At 32.4% G+C, this 13,063-nt stretch overlaps 1 protein-coding gene across 1 annotated transcript in view; it reads right to left on the reverse strand.

The window, feature by feature from the left end:
• Positions 1–13,063, reverse strand: part of LOC118742285 (unconventional myosin-XVIIIa) — a gene marked incomplete in the record, with an annotated part of 149,081 nt that overhangs the window by 42,975 nt on the left and 93,043 nt on the right.

Raw genomic sequence — 13,063 nt, forward strand, 5'->3', positions numbered from 1 at the left:
AATCCATCGCCCTTAAAGCAGCTGCAGGGTATCTGGATCCGCATGAATACCCACACGGCTATTGTTTCGGATTTGTGAGACCAAGAAGATTCCTTCGGCCAGAAATAACTTGAAATGGCTCAATTCCCTACTTTCTCCCAGTGCTCGCCGAGCTGATACAAGGCCGACTTATCAAAGAGGAACCCGAAAGTAGCTTAAGGTAGCCCCATTTTCCTTCGTTCACTGAGATCGACTACCTTTCATGGCTAACTCATCCGCAGCGCAGTTTGCTGCGACATTACTATGGCCTGGTAATCATATACATAAGTCTGACTAGAAAATAATCGGACGCAACGAAAAAAGAGATGAAACATTTACTTACTGCACTGAGAAAAAGAGAGAGCTGACTTTTTCTGGAGTGGAAAGGCATCCTTGAAACGTTATTACCGTATAGGAAGCAGCTGGAGACACCTCCGGCCCACTGGGGTTCACTCTTGAACGGTTGGGCCTCATATTAGCTCAGCGAGCTCTGAGTACAAAGGAGGGCTGCAAACCAACTTGAACCCCAATTGCGCCCTTCGCCTGGGACAACCGGTGCAACCTAACCGACGTAGGCCGACGTCAGCCTTAGTGCCAACTACCTCAGCGTAGAAAACATTGCAGTGATATGGAAGCGTAAATTTGAGGTTAATAGAGAGATCGTTGCAAAAGACCCCCTCCACCAATCATTCCGTCAAGCTTTGACCCACACATGTACAAGTTCATTGGTGCCTTCTACTTCCCTCCATTCGTTTCTAGGGGAGAAGCGAGTGGAAAAGTCATATATGTTAAGAGAGATAAGGTTGAAGCTTTCAAGACGACTAGAGCTTCCAGATGCTAAGTCAATTAAGCACCCCGTATTTTCATTCAATAATTTCAACCAAACAAAATGACAGCTTAAACTGTAGCTTAGAATGTAATGGCCGAATGGTTTGAAAGATGCGGACTTTCGGAATCCATTCTAAAAAAACGAAGCCGCCTATGAACAGGCGAAAGAAGGTTCGCAATAGGCTATCGTAGAGCTGGCACTATTTATGAGGACCCAGTTAGTATTCTTCGAAACTTATGACTACTGAGTGAGTATACTCAGAAACTGAGTTGGTAAACTCAAAACACAGTAAGTACGCGGGAACGGTAGATAGGCAAGAACTATTTTCACAAGAAGGAACAAAAGTCGCCTTAATAGAGATGATATCAGGTCTATTGCTGGGTTTTCATATTTAACGGATTGGTGTGTCCACAGTCGCTCCCTGAAGCAATCGTAAATGAAATCGTCTACTAGGAAGTTTTTATGTAGTATCCATTGAGGCACTTAAATTCTTTGCAAACAAAGATTGCTTTAAATGGACTACTCTAAAACGGCAAAATATAAATAAAGAAAAATCTCTTGTATAGGAGCACAAGGTCCAACAACATTCATTAAAAACATAGCGTACATAATACTTTGCTCGATGACATACAACGGTGCATACAACAAGAAAAATCATACAAAAATCTGAGAAAAATAAAAACAGCTGTTTGGCGATTTTCTGAATAAACACTCAAAGCAATATGATATGTCGGCCGGCCGTGCCTGAAGTATTTTTAGGTTCAAAAATCAAAATACATAAAGTGTAATATTGTACCGAATACATGTATATGTATGTGTGTACATTAGGGTGGTCCAAAAATGCGTGCGTGGTTTAAATCGAAAAAATATACCGCTATTTTTTTTTATTTTGAAATCAAAATTGTATATTTAGAGGCCGGTCAAAGCGCTCAAAGTTTTCCATGGTTTTTTCAACCAACTTATGGTTTGATTTTTTCATGGTCAATAAGCCGATTGTAAGAAATGTGAATCAAGTTGAACATTTGAGAACAAATTCGTATGTATGGCAGTGGCTGAACGAGCAGAGGTTCTTGCTGTTATTTGTTGGCTTCCAGCAGGTACGAATGCCGTTAGCGCGATACATAATTTTTTATTTTTTTCTGTTTTTGATTTTTCATAATTACGAAAAGGCCTCTTTGAAGTGCAGAACCAAATCAAACGACGAAGAAAATTGTTTCAAGTTGAACATTTTAAGGTATATTTATAAAGCGGCTGTAGCTGAGTGTGAAGAGATGCTTGCTGTTAGTATCTAATCCCGTCAGAGGCAAAATGTTAAAATGATAATAAAAATTCTTGTGAAAAAGCATCTGTGAAGTGCAGAACATAAACATATTCAAACGAAAAATCGCCAATCAAAAGTTTGGTTAATGTAAACAAAATTGTGGTTAATATTACCAAATCATTGTTGAAAATTTCAACCAAAGCATTGTTAGTATTAACCAAAACTCACGTTGATTCCTTTTCAAGTTTGAATTTGGTAATATTAACCAATTTTTGGTTGATTTTCCTCTCAGCGCAGAAAATTCCAGAAAAAATCTATAGTATTAAAAAATGGTAAAATAAACAATTGGATATTGTTATTGCAAGTCTCCTGAAGATAACCAGACTTTTTCGATTGAAAAATATTGATTTTAAAGAATTCTAGACAATTTCTGCGAAAACTTGTTTCACCCCCATATAAAATACATGAAAAATTTTGAGCGTTTTGAACGACACCTCTAAATATTTTTTGATTTCAATTTAAAAAAATAAGGTTATATTTTTTTCGATAAAGAATAGGCGAAGAGAGGGAGAGCATTAAAATTCCTACTTTACATTTTTTTTAATTTTTTTTTGTTACCACCCTAATGTAGACACATGTGAGCAGCACACACAGGAGGCTTATACATACGTATCCACATCAGAATGCATAGTCACACATTTCTATTTGTTATACAATCTGTTGCACAATAAAACATTTTTGATGGCGGCAAGTTGCACATTACGAGTAGCCATCCATCAATCCATCCAACTGGTGAGCGAGCGAATAAACACGCAATAGACGCCATATTTCGGTTGGGCCATAATAATGGCGATCAACAATTTAAACATCTTTTCGTGGATACAATAAAATGCATTTACGAAAATTCAATATTTTCTGTGGTAATCTGAGTATTTGCACTTCTTATTAGCTGTCAAAGCAGTTACAAAGAGAACATATTTACATATGTATGTATGCATGCCCTAATGGTCAAAACATACAGGAGGCAAAAATACACTAAAATATTGTCAAAGGCAAGACGAAACGAAATTGTGTAATCAATGTAATGAAAGTGTAAACTTGTCGAAAGTAAAAGCCATATATTTTTTTATTTGTTTTTTTTTTTTTATAAATAGTGAAATTATATTAATTTGTGATATCCGTGCTAATTGAGGCGCCACATACTAGACGATTTTTAAGTTACTCGTAAAATAAACAAAAATCGAAAATACTAAAAGTAAAGGCTTTGCAAACAGTCTACTATTTAGTTGCGCAACGCAAATTGCTAAAATCAACAGGAAGTAGTTTAATTAAGTGCATGCGATAATACACGAAAGATATGGCACAGATGCTTGAAAGTTAAAAAACTGAACATAAATGTTTGCTAGTTTTGAAACTGTGGATAGGTTTTTGGTCTATTGACAACTGGGCATACATCAAAAGCACTAGCAATAATTTGTTCGTCGCTTAAAACTGGACATAATTTTTGGTCACATAAAAACTAGAAATAATTTTTGGTAATTTACAAACAAAGTAAAAAATTTTGACCATTAAAAAATAAGGCATATTTTTGGCCATTTTAAAGTTGGAAATAAATCTAAGGTTCTCAAAGATTTAAAAAAAAAAATTTAAAAATTAAAAAGTCGGCATAAAGTTATGGTAATTTATAAACTGGGTACACATTTTTGGTAATATGAAAACATTAGATATATATTTTATTATATTAAAACTGGACATAATTTTTTGTCATTTAAAAACTAGGAATAATTTCTGGTCATTTAGTATACTTTTTTCCTCATTCAAAAAGTGGCAATAAAATTTTGATTACTTGAAACTGCACATACTTTTTTGGTCATATAAGCAGTAGACATAACTTTTTGGTCTTGTAAAACCTGAACATAAAAAGTGGACATATCTATGTACATACGTATGTGTTTTTAAGTCATGTTATTCGGTTATGTAAAGCTGGACATCATTTTTGGGCGTATAATTTGGCCATTTAAAAATTAGGCATAATTTTTTGGTGATTGAAAAAGTTGACATATTTTTTGTAATAGTTATAAAATTTTCGATAATTTAAAAACTGGACACAATTTTTTGTTTATTTGAAAACTGTGCATGCTTTTTAGGCATTTGAAAGCTGAACATAATTTCGCATCATTTAAAAAGTGGGCATATATGTAAATACTTTTGGACATTTAAAAAATTACCATAATTTGGTAATTTAAAAAGTGGATATATTTATTGGTCATATAAACCCTTGGCATACATTTTGGATAATTTAAAAAGTGCATACAATTTTTTTTTAATTTAAAAACTGGGCATATATTTTTGAACATTTAAAAAGTGGCCATAATTTGTCGATATTTAATGTTGGGCATAAACTTTTTGGTAATTTAAAAAGTGGGAAAAAATTTTTTGATTACCTGAAACTGCGCGTATTTCTTTTGGCCATATAAAAAGTTGACATCTTTTTTTGGTCTTGTAAAAACTGAGCATAAAAAGTGGGCATATTTTTTGGTGATGTAAAAACGTGACATATACATATTTTGGTTATGTGAAAACTGGACATACTTTTTTGGCCATTTAAAAATTAGGCACAATTTTTTGGTCATTTAAAAGTTCGGCATACACTTTTGGTAATTTAGAAAGTGGATACACTTTTTGGTCACATAAAAACTTGGCATAGACTTTTGATAATTTAAAAACTGGAATTAATTTTTCGTTTATTTAAAACCTGGGCATACGTTTTTTGCTATTTAAAACCTGAACATAATTTTTTGTAATATGAAAAGTAGGGCATATATTTTTGGTAATTTAAAAAGGGGCCATAATTTTTTCGTCATTTTAAATTGGGCATACATTTTTGGTTACTTAAAAGGTGGTCATAATTTTTAGGTCATTTCAAAAGTGTACATATTTTTTGGCCCTTCAAAAATAGGCAAAATTTGCTGTCTTTTAAAGGCTGACATACAATTCTCGACCATTTAAAATCTCATTTCAACCTCCGATACATACCGCTGTTGGGCAAAGCAGATTGAGAAAGGGGCATTTCTTATCAGAACTTTCTTCATTGTCCTTATAAGTCAGACGGCGGGTCAGTAAGGGGCAGCGTTCAATCAACACTTAACTTCTGCGAAATTTTCTGTGCCTCAGATCGCTTGGGGATCACTTCTGTCAGTAGATTATTTTCGAACGACACGTCTATCACTTTTTTTTTACCTAATACCTATACATATGCAGAGTGCACGCTAAGTCTGTACGCAATAAAAGTACATATATTTTATTTCTATTTCTATTTTAAAACGTTTTTTTTTTTTATTTTCTTAAATACCAAACTTTTATTGATGCTCTTCCAACAAGTTGTTTATTGTTTGGTATTTGCGGAGCGTTCACGTCTATGTGCCTATGTGTGTCTATGGTTTGACTCACCGCTGGGCTGGGCAAGCTCGATTAATTCGAGCACTCGTCGCACATGCTATCCAATTTAACTATGTAAAGATTTTCCATTCTTTTTTATATGTATATATATTTTAATAGAATTGTATGTGAAATATCTGCTGCCACTTTGGCATGTCTACCAAGATGTGTTAATATATTTTTAGTTGTTGGCCTTTCTAATGCTGACCGATAGAGCATCAAACGTTTGCGTCTGCATGTGATCGCGGCGATCGAGTGATTTACTTTACGCTGCACGACGTTTGCGTTCGATTTTTTTCCTGCATTTGATTTTCTCGTCAATTTGTGTAATTCTTTGTGTAATTCTGAAATTGTTGTCGTCAGCGGAAATCGACGTTAGTTTGCCTGTCGGCAGCAATCATCTAACTTATTTCAATTATTTCATTTCTGCAGCGCTGTAATGGCGGGTATTTTTAGAAGGATACGATTTATTTTGGGGAAACTTTTAATTAAATAAATAAAAAAATTGAGTGCTAACACAGGATATTTAAGTTGAAATAGGGAGTATTTATTCCAAAAATCGTTTCGAAATATCGCTTTTCCAACTGTTTGAAAGTGAAAGGGTAAAATACCATTACTCCGGAGGTCGTTGGTTCGGGCCTTGGTCCGAGGAACATCTAAATTAGAAAATGTTTTTCTAATAGCGGCCGCCTCTCGGCAGACAATGGTAAACCTCCGAGCGTATTTCTAGCATGACAAAGCTTCTCATAAAATCTATTTGCCGTTCGGAGGCGGCGTAAAACTTTAGGTCCCGCCATTTGTGTAACAACATCAAGCCGCACATCACAAATTGGTGGAGAAGCTGGGCCAAATACTTAGCAAAAGTGTTAGCGCCTAAATATTATTATTATTTTACTATTTCAAGTACTCATAGGCGGTTTCTCTAAATATTTTCCCAGCTTGTTGAAACACTATTCTGATCGTATGAGAACTACTTCAGTTCTTTTAAAAGACAGTGATTAGATTTTCTTGTTATTCCATGGCTTAGTTCTACCGGAGTTCTCAACTCATTTAAGGTTATGTAAAGAGTAATATACGGGTGAAAAGGGTAGAACCGGGTTTTTTGGTTAGGCTTTCTAAAGCCGAACTTCTCCTGTTAACGAGATGATAACATCAGCCTTTGAACTAGGGATGTTCAAATAAGATGGGTGTTTCCAAAAGCCGTCTTTTTTTATTTGGTTAATGATCTTCTTCAGTCTTTTTTAATTTAGGAGTTAATCGTTTTGTTTGTTTTTGTTTTTTTTTTTACCGAAAGTTGGGTTTTTACATTCACCAGCATTTGGTAATTATTATGTAAATCTTCGAGATAAGAATACAATTTTTCCGTGTACCAAACACTTCAAATTGACTACTCAATTTTCATTGCTCTTCAGGTAGCTAAGCATAATCGATTGTGAAGTTGATTGTGAATAATGAAATTTTGTACTAAGTTTGAAACTTGGATATACCCTTACTTCTGTTAAGTGCCTCAACTCTCTAATCCTTGTCGAATCCATGTCTAATCTTTACTGCTTACTTTAGCAATCCTTACTACTTACTTTAGTAAAGGTTGGGCAAGGATTAGACAAAGATTAGAGACGAGAGCCACTTAACAGTAGTAAGTTTTTATGTCGTTGTTGCAGAGGACCTTCGATATATGTATGTAATTATATAAATATGTATTTATCTATAAATTAAAACAGTTTTTGTTTGTGAAATAAAGTTTGTTTTTGTATAAATATATGCAACGCTTTATTATATTTCTTATTTTTGGAAATGAAGTTGTTATATAACATAAAGCAAAAAGATTATTTTAATTGTTTTACGTTGCACAGCACTAAGTAATAAGTGTAAGTGAAAATCTAATTTAATTCGATATCGATGTTTTTGGTTGTTTTTTTTTTGCAGTGTTTCTATAATTCGGTTTTTTTTTTTTGATAAACCGAAAAGATCAGGTTTTTAATCCAGTTTTCGTAACGGTTTAAAACCTGAATAAAAAACCGTTATTACTAAAAAAAAAAAGTTTTTGTTATCGGTGCCCATCCCAATTTCGAACTGCAGCTCTTAACGGAACTGAAATTTGTGAAAGTTTTCCTTCGACTCTGAACTTTTGCGGAAGTGCTATACTCCTAAAGAATACTTGAAATTACTACAGCATTGGTAAGGCAGATTATTACCTATAGTGGGCAAGGACGATTGGAAGAGGTCAACCCAAACCTTAAATATTTTAATGTAAATACGCGGGGAGGATGAAAAGTCCCGTACCTAAGTACCGTTAAGTGTCATTAATGTTTTGTCCTGCGTAAATATTAACACGCCGACAGGTATATTTGAAGAGATGTCTACAGTATCTGGGGAGTCTGGACCTTCATTGCCACCATCAAACGTTGGAGCCGAGAATTCAAAAGTGGTTGTCGAGAAATGGAGAGGCCAAAGGAGTCATGTTTTTGCAGGACAATGCACCCGTGCACACTGCGCGAGTTGCAAGGCGTGCCCTGGTCAAGACTGGATTTGAAGAAATCAAGCACCCCACAATATATATTTTTTCATAGGGTTAAAAGCTCATTATGATAAATGTAGGAAGTGCATTGAAGTAGAGGGAGGTTATATAAAAAATTAAAATTTTTATAAATTTCTATCTGCTATTTTAATACCTTAGGCGCTAGACTTTTCAGCGTCCCCTCGTATGTACATACGTGGCTATTCCAATTAAGTGATAAAACAGCTAGAAATATCGGACTGCTGTGGGTTCAGTGATATTCCCGAATATAAAACGCGATACCAAACTTATTCTTCTATCGTTAATTCTAGAAAGCAAAGTCAACATTTTTCAAAGCGTTTATTATGCAAGACATTTTCGAATTTAAAATATGTACACACAAAAACCGATATATACTTCTTTTACTTTTAGACATAATTGGTTCATGGTTGCTCTCACATCATGTTCAACGGACCTTAAAATATACAGATGTCGTATTTATGTATCCATGTATAAAAAAAAAAACGCAAAATTCCAAATTTTCAGTATTTACTGTTTAAAAAATTTGATTCATTGCTTTGTTTTGCCGAAAAAAAATGACGACAAGAAAATATGTTTTTTTTTGTGGCAACGCAAGCGCTACGCAAATCTTAAAAATTCTTTGCATTTAAGCGCTATCGAAGAGATTTATTAAAACATAAATATGTACATACATATGTATGTATGTAAATAAGTATGAGTAAATTGTAAAAAATTGTTTTCTTAACTTCACAATTTTAGCGCTGCATGAAAATTGTGCGAAATTCAAATTGACTTTGAAACCAAAATGTTGCGCGAGCGTGTAAAACGTGTAAAAATGCGCGTGCAGAATCAATTTTTTTTTTAGAAAAGAAATTTAAACAAATCAAGTGTAAACCAGAAATTCAAAAATTTTTGAAACGGAAAAAATTGTTTATTAAAAAATTAAATATATTGTGGTTGCCAAGAAAAATTCAGACAAATTTTACAAAGTGAGATTTTCCATTTCGCACATTTTAGTTACACATAATAAAAAATTAAAATAAAAATTAAAAACATAATGCAAGAAAATATTCACACAAAAAATAAATGCGTGTAAATGAAAATGCGGTTTAAAAATGAGCAGCGTGGCGGGAATGGATATGGATTCGCTTCGCTTGTTTTTCATACGAGAATCAATTTAATTTTTTTTTTTGCTAATTTTTAAACTCGTATTTTATTCATTTTGATTAGCCGCCATAGTAAAGTGTGAACAATTTAGGCTAAAGTAAAGAGCCAAACAAGAATTTACAATGACGACGAACAAATTATATTATGTAATTTTTTTCTTGCATTCTACAAGTATGCACATTAGACTGCCTCACGCAACATCAAAAAAAAATATATCTTCCTCTTAAGAGCCACTTGCAACAGATCAAGTTATTTTAATTTTTTTAATTATCGAAATCGGTTAACGTGGTCCAAAGTTATGCAGTAACATACATAAAAATAACGAATAAAAAGAAATTCCGACGAACTTCCATTTTTTTTAAATCGGTTAAAAATAGTACCTTTTAGTCATTACCTTAAAAAGAAACGTTTAATTCCGAGTAGAACTAGGTATCATCTATGAAAATCAATAGAAAATTTTGGAATATATGAATTTTCTAAAAATTTCTTCCATATACTTTCACTGAAAATTTGAATCAGTTGAATAGGATGCACTTTGAGGTTTCAATAATTCGTATGGAAAAAATTGGATTTGTCTCTATATAAGATGGCATAACTTCATAACTTTTTTTATTGATTTTATTGAGTTGTACCTTGTTTTCTTCGGAATTAAATATTTTGGCAATAAATGGGGTAGAAGTGAAAGAAAATAATAAAAATTGGTCTAAATTTCAGATTTTTTTTCAAAAATGTTACAATGAGCTGACAAATTTTATTATTTCTTTAAATAGTACAAATCGATGGCTGAGTGGAAGATCGACCTATCTCGGCAGCCAGTTCGAAAACGCTCTATCTCAAAAAACTTTTCAAGAACGCCCTATTTCAGAACTCGTTTCAAAAACGCCCTATCTCAACTGTCGATTCAAAAACGCCCTATATCAGCATATTTTCAATACATTTTGAAGTGAGATAGGGCGTTTTTGAACCGAATTTTGAGATGAGGTGTTTTTCAATTAAATTCTGAAGTAGGGCGTCCTTGAAAAGTTTTTTGAGATAGAGCGTTTTCGAACTGGCTGCCGAGATAGGTCGATCTTCCACTCAACCATCGAAATATTCTTTCTAAAGCCATATAAAAATTTTAAATTAAAATAAAAATTCTTTAATGCCGGAAGTAATGCGAAAATGTTTTTTAAGAATAAGTAGAGAATTTGAGAATTTGTTAGAAAAATTTTGAAAACATTTCGTGAATTAATCGGCTAGCTCTACGGCCTGTACCAAGTCACTTAAAAAGTTCGCGCATTTTTTATTTTTTTTATTTTGTAACACCGTGTAATTATGTCGCTCAAAATACTTGCCTTATTTTATTTAAGGCTAATTAACAACAGAAATAGAAATTTTGTATGGAAGTGTTTTTGTGAATACTCACTGTAAAATAGTGCCTTTAAAAATTCGATTAATCGATTATTTCTCAATAATTGCAATCAATTTTTTTTGGCTTGTGATTAATTATATGATTAATTAATCGATTATTTCATTTTTTTTTTGCCATCCATTGTAAATCATCCTAACGTATTTATGTACGTATATCCATTTTTATGTATGCATCGGTGTACATTATTATTTGCACAATAACACTGTCAGTTAGGAATGTGTCAGAAATGTGCAATAAACAAACATTCACCCAGATGAACAAAATCTAATGCAAAAATTAGTTGCAAAAACTCAGAGAAAATAAAAATTTAAAAAAATTCTCCATTAGCTGTAAACAAAACATTATTATTTTTTATTTTTTTTTGTTTCGTTAACACAAGAATCTTCATATTTATCAGAAGACATGTAGCGATAAAAATGTAGCGTAATTAATTGCCAGCATTATTTACGAATTTATGCATTTGCAATTTTTTAATATTTAGAAAAAAAAACGAGTTTTTACCTAATACTTGTAAGAACGCAATTCCATTTAAATAAACTGAAAATCGTAGCAGAAATGTTGTATTTTTTCCTCCTAATGTGTAGTGAAATTTACACACTCGCAGCTGGAAATGGAGGAAGGGAATATAATACCAGACCATTTTAATTTAAGATATAAAGTAAATGATTCAAGCTAGTATTGACCTTGATCTGATTATTTGCAAAAGTAGTTAACTCCATTTTTCCTCGAATCTGTTTTTATTGCATTTTTGCGTAAATAACATGGATTACTATTATAAAAATTATGATTTGGCCCAGAAGCATTTTTAACGCAAGTTAAAAATTGATTATGCTCTACAATTTACTATTTAAATCCATATTTCAATGAGCTTCAAACAAGTTATCTCCTCACAATGAAGCGATTTTTGAGTATTTTATTAAACAAGTAATTAAACAAAAAAAAAAATGTTTAAAGACAAGCTTTTATTAGTAGTTAGTAAAAAAAACGATCCAGCACCACCTAACGGCTAAATTTTTTGTGAAGTTATTTCTTTCCATTTAGCTAATACACGTTCTGAAGATGAAACAAATCGGACTTTACAAATTTTGTCGACTCCTGCGCCACCTATCGGCAACTTTGTGTTGTTATTTATTTTCTTGTAGGTAATATACATTCCAAATATATACCACATCGGTCGATAAATAGGTTTTTTTTTCAAATATCTCGACACCCGCGCCACCTAGCAGATTACATAATTTCTTCTTCTTCACATTGCATTGTCATCGGGTTCTGAGCTAAGTTTAAAGTTTCAAGTCTCTAGCTCATCGGGCCGACATTTTTCAGACCCTGGGATCAGCTTATACTTTTCCAAAGGTTTTTGAGATAATCCGGTCCAAAGTTGCGAAAAACACGATTTCTTACTATTTTCAAAATAAAGGAAATATAATAATGAAATAAAATTCACTTATATAAAATAAAAAAAAATAAATAATTAAATGAAACTAAATCAAATTAAATTGACTTAAAAATTAAATGAAATAAAATTAAACTAACTAAAATAAAATTCTTAAACCCCTAAGCTCAGAATAGCTACAACTCAAACTATTAAAAAAATTCAAAATATTATTCTATTTAATTTTAATTTATTTAATGTGATTTTACTTTGTCTTTATATTATTATTATATTATATATTTTTTTTATTTTATTGCATGTTTATTTTCTTGATTTATTTTATTTTAGTTTGAACATATTAGCATATGCAGTTTAACTTTTAAGCTCAAATACAAGCATTCATAATATAAATATAGAAGCCTAAAAGTATACTACAAATCTGTTTTTTTTTTTTTTGAAATTCCACCTTTCAAGGATTTATGTACAGAGATGAAATATCGCAAAACTCGTAAACTTCGAACCACAATACCTCAGGCTTAAAAAAGATGTTTAGTTGAATGAAAAAGTATTGTCAAGGGGAGAAACTTAACATTCAAATGAGTTATTAAATTTTCTACAAAAACGAATTACTCATGATGAGACTACACTATAGCAAAAAATCGTGTTTTTCGCACCTTTAGACTCGATTATCTCAAAAACCTGAGCAAATGGAAAAATCTGATCAAATTCAGAGTCTGCGCACCAAAAACCTTTAGAACAGTATACGCTAGTCCCAGGGTCTGAACATTTTTCAAATTTTGTAGGCCTGTGTAACCAAATCATGTAACTATGAAGAAACCATGTGCTGAGACAAATATAGTTAGCCCTGGAAGTGCTTCGCTCTTTTGACCCTGTCTGCGTGCTTGTTAGTCGAAACGACTAACACCAACTTTGAATTGAAATAACAAACATAAAAGAGTTAAAAACGAAAATACATTTTATGAATTTTAGTTCTTTATAGTTTTTCAAACACATAAACAAAATACTGAAGAAGGAAGCGAGACGTATTT

This window comes from Rhagoletis pomonella, unplaced genomic scaffold (genome assembly GCF_013731165.1).
Source record: "Rhagoletis pomonella isolate Grant_MI unplaced genomic scaffold, Rhpom_1.0 Rhpom_scaffold_00001, whole genome shotgun sequence".
NCBI classification, from domain to species: Eukaryota; Metazoa; Arthropoda; class Insecta; order Diptera; family Tephritidae; genus Rhagoletis; species Rhagoletis pomonella.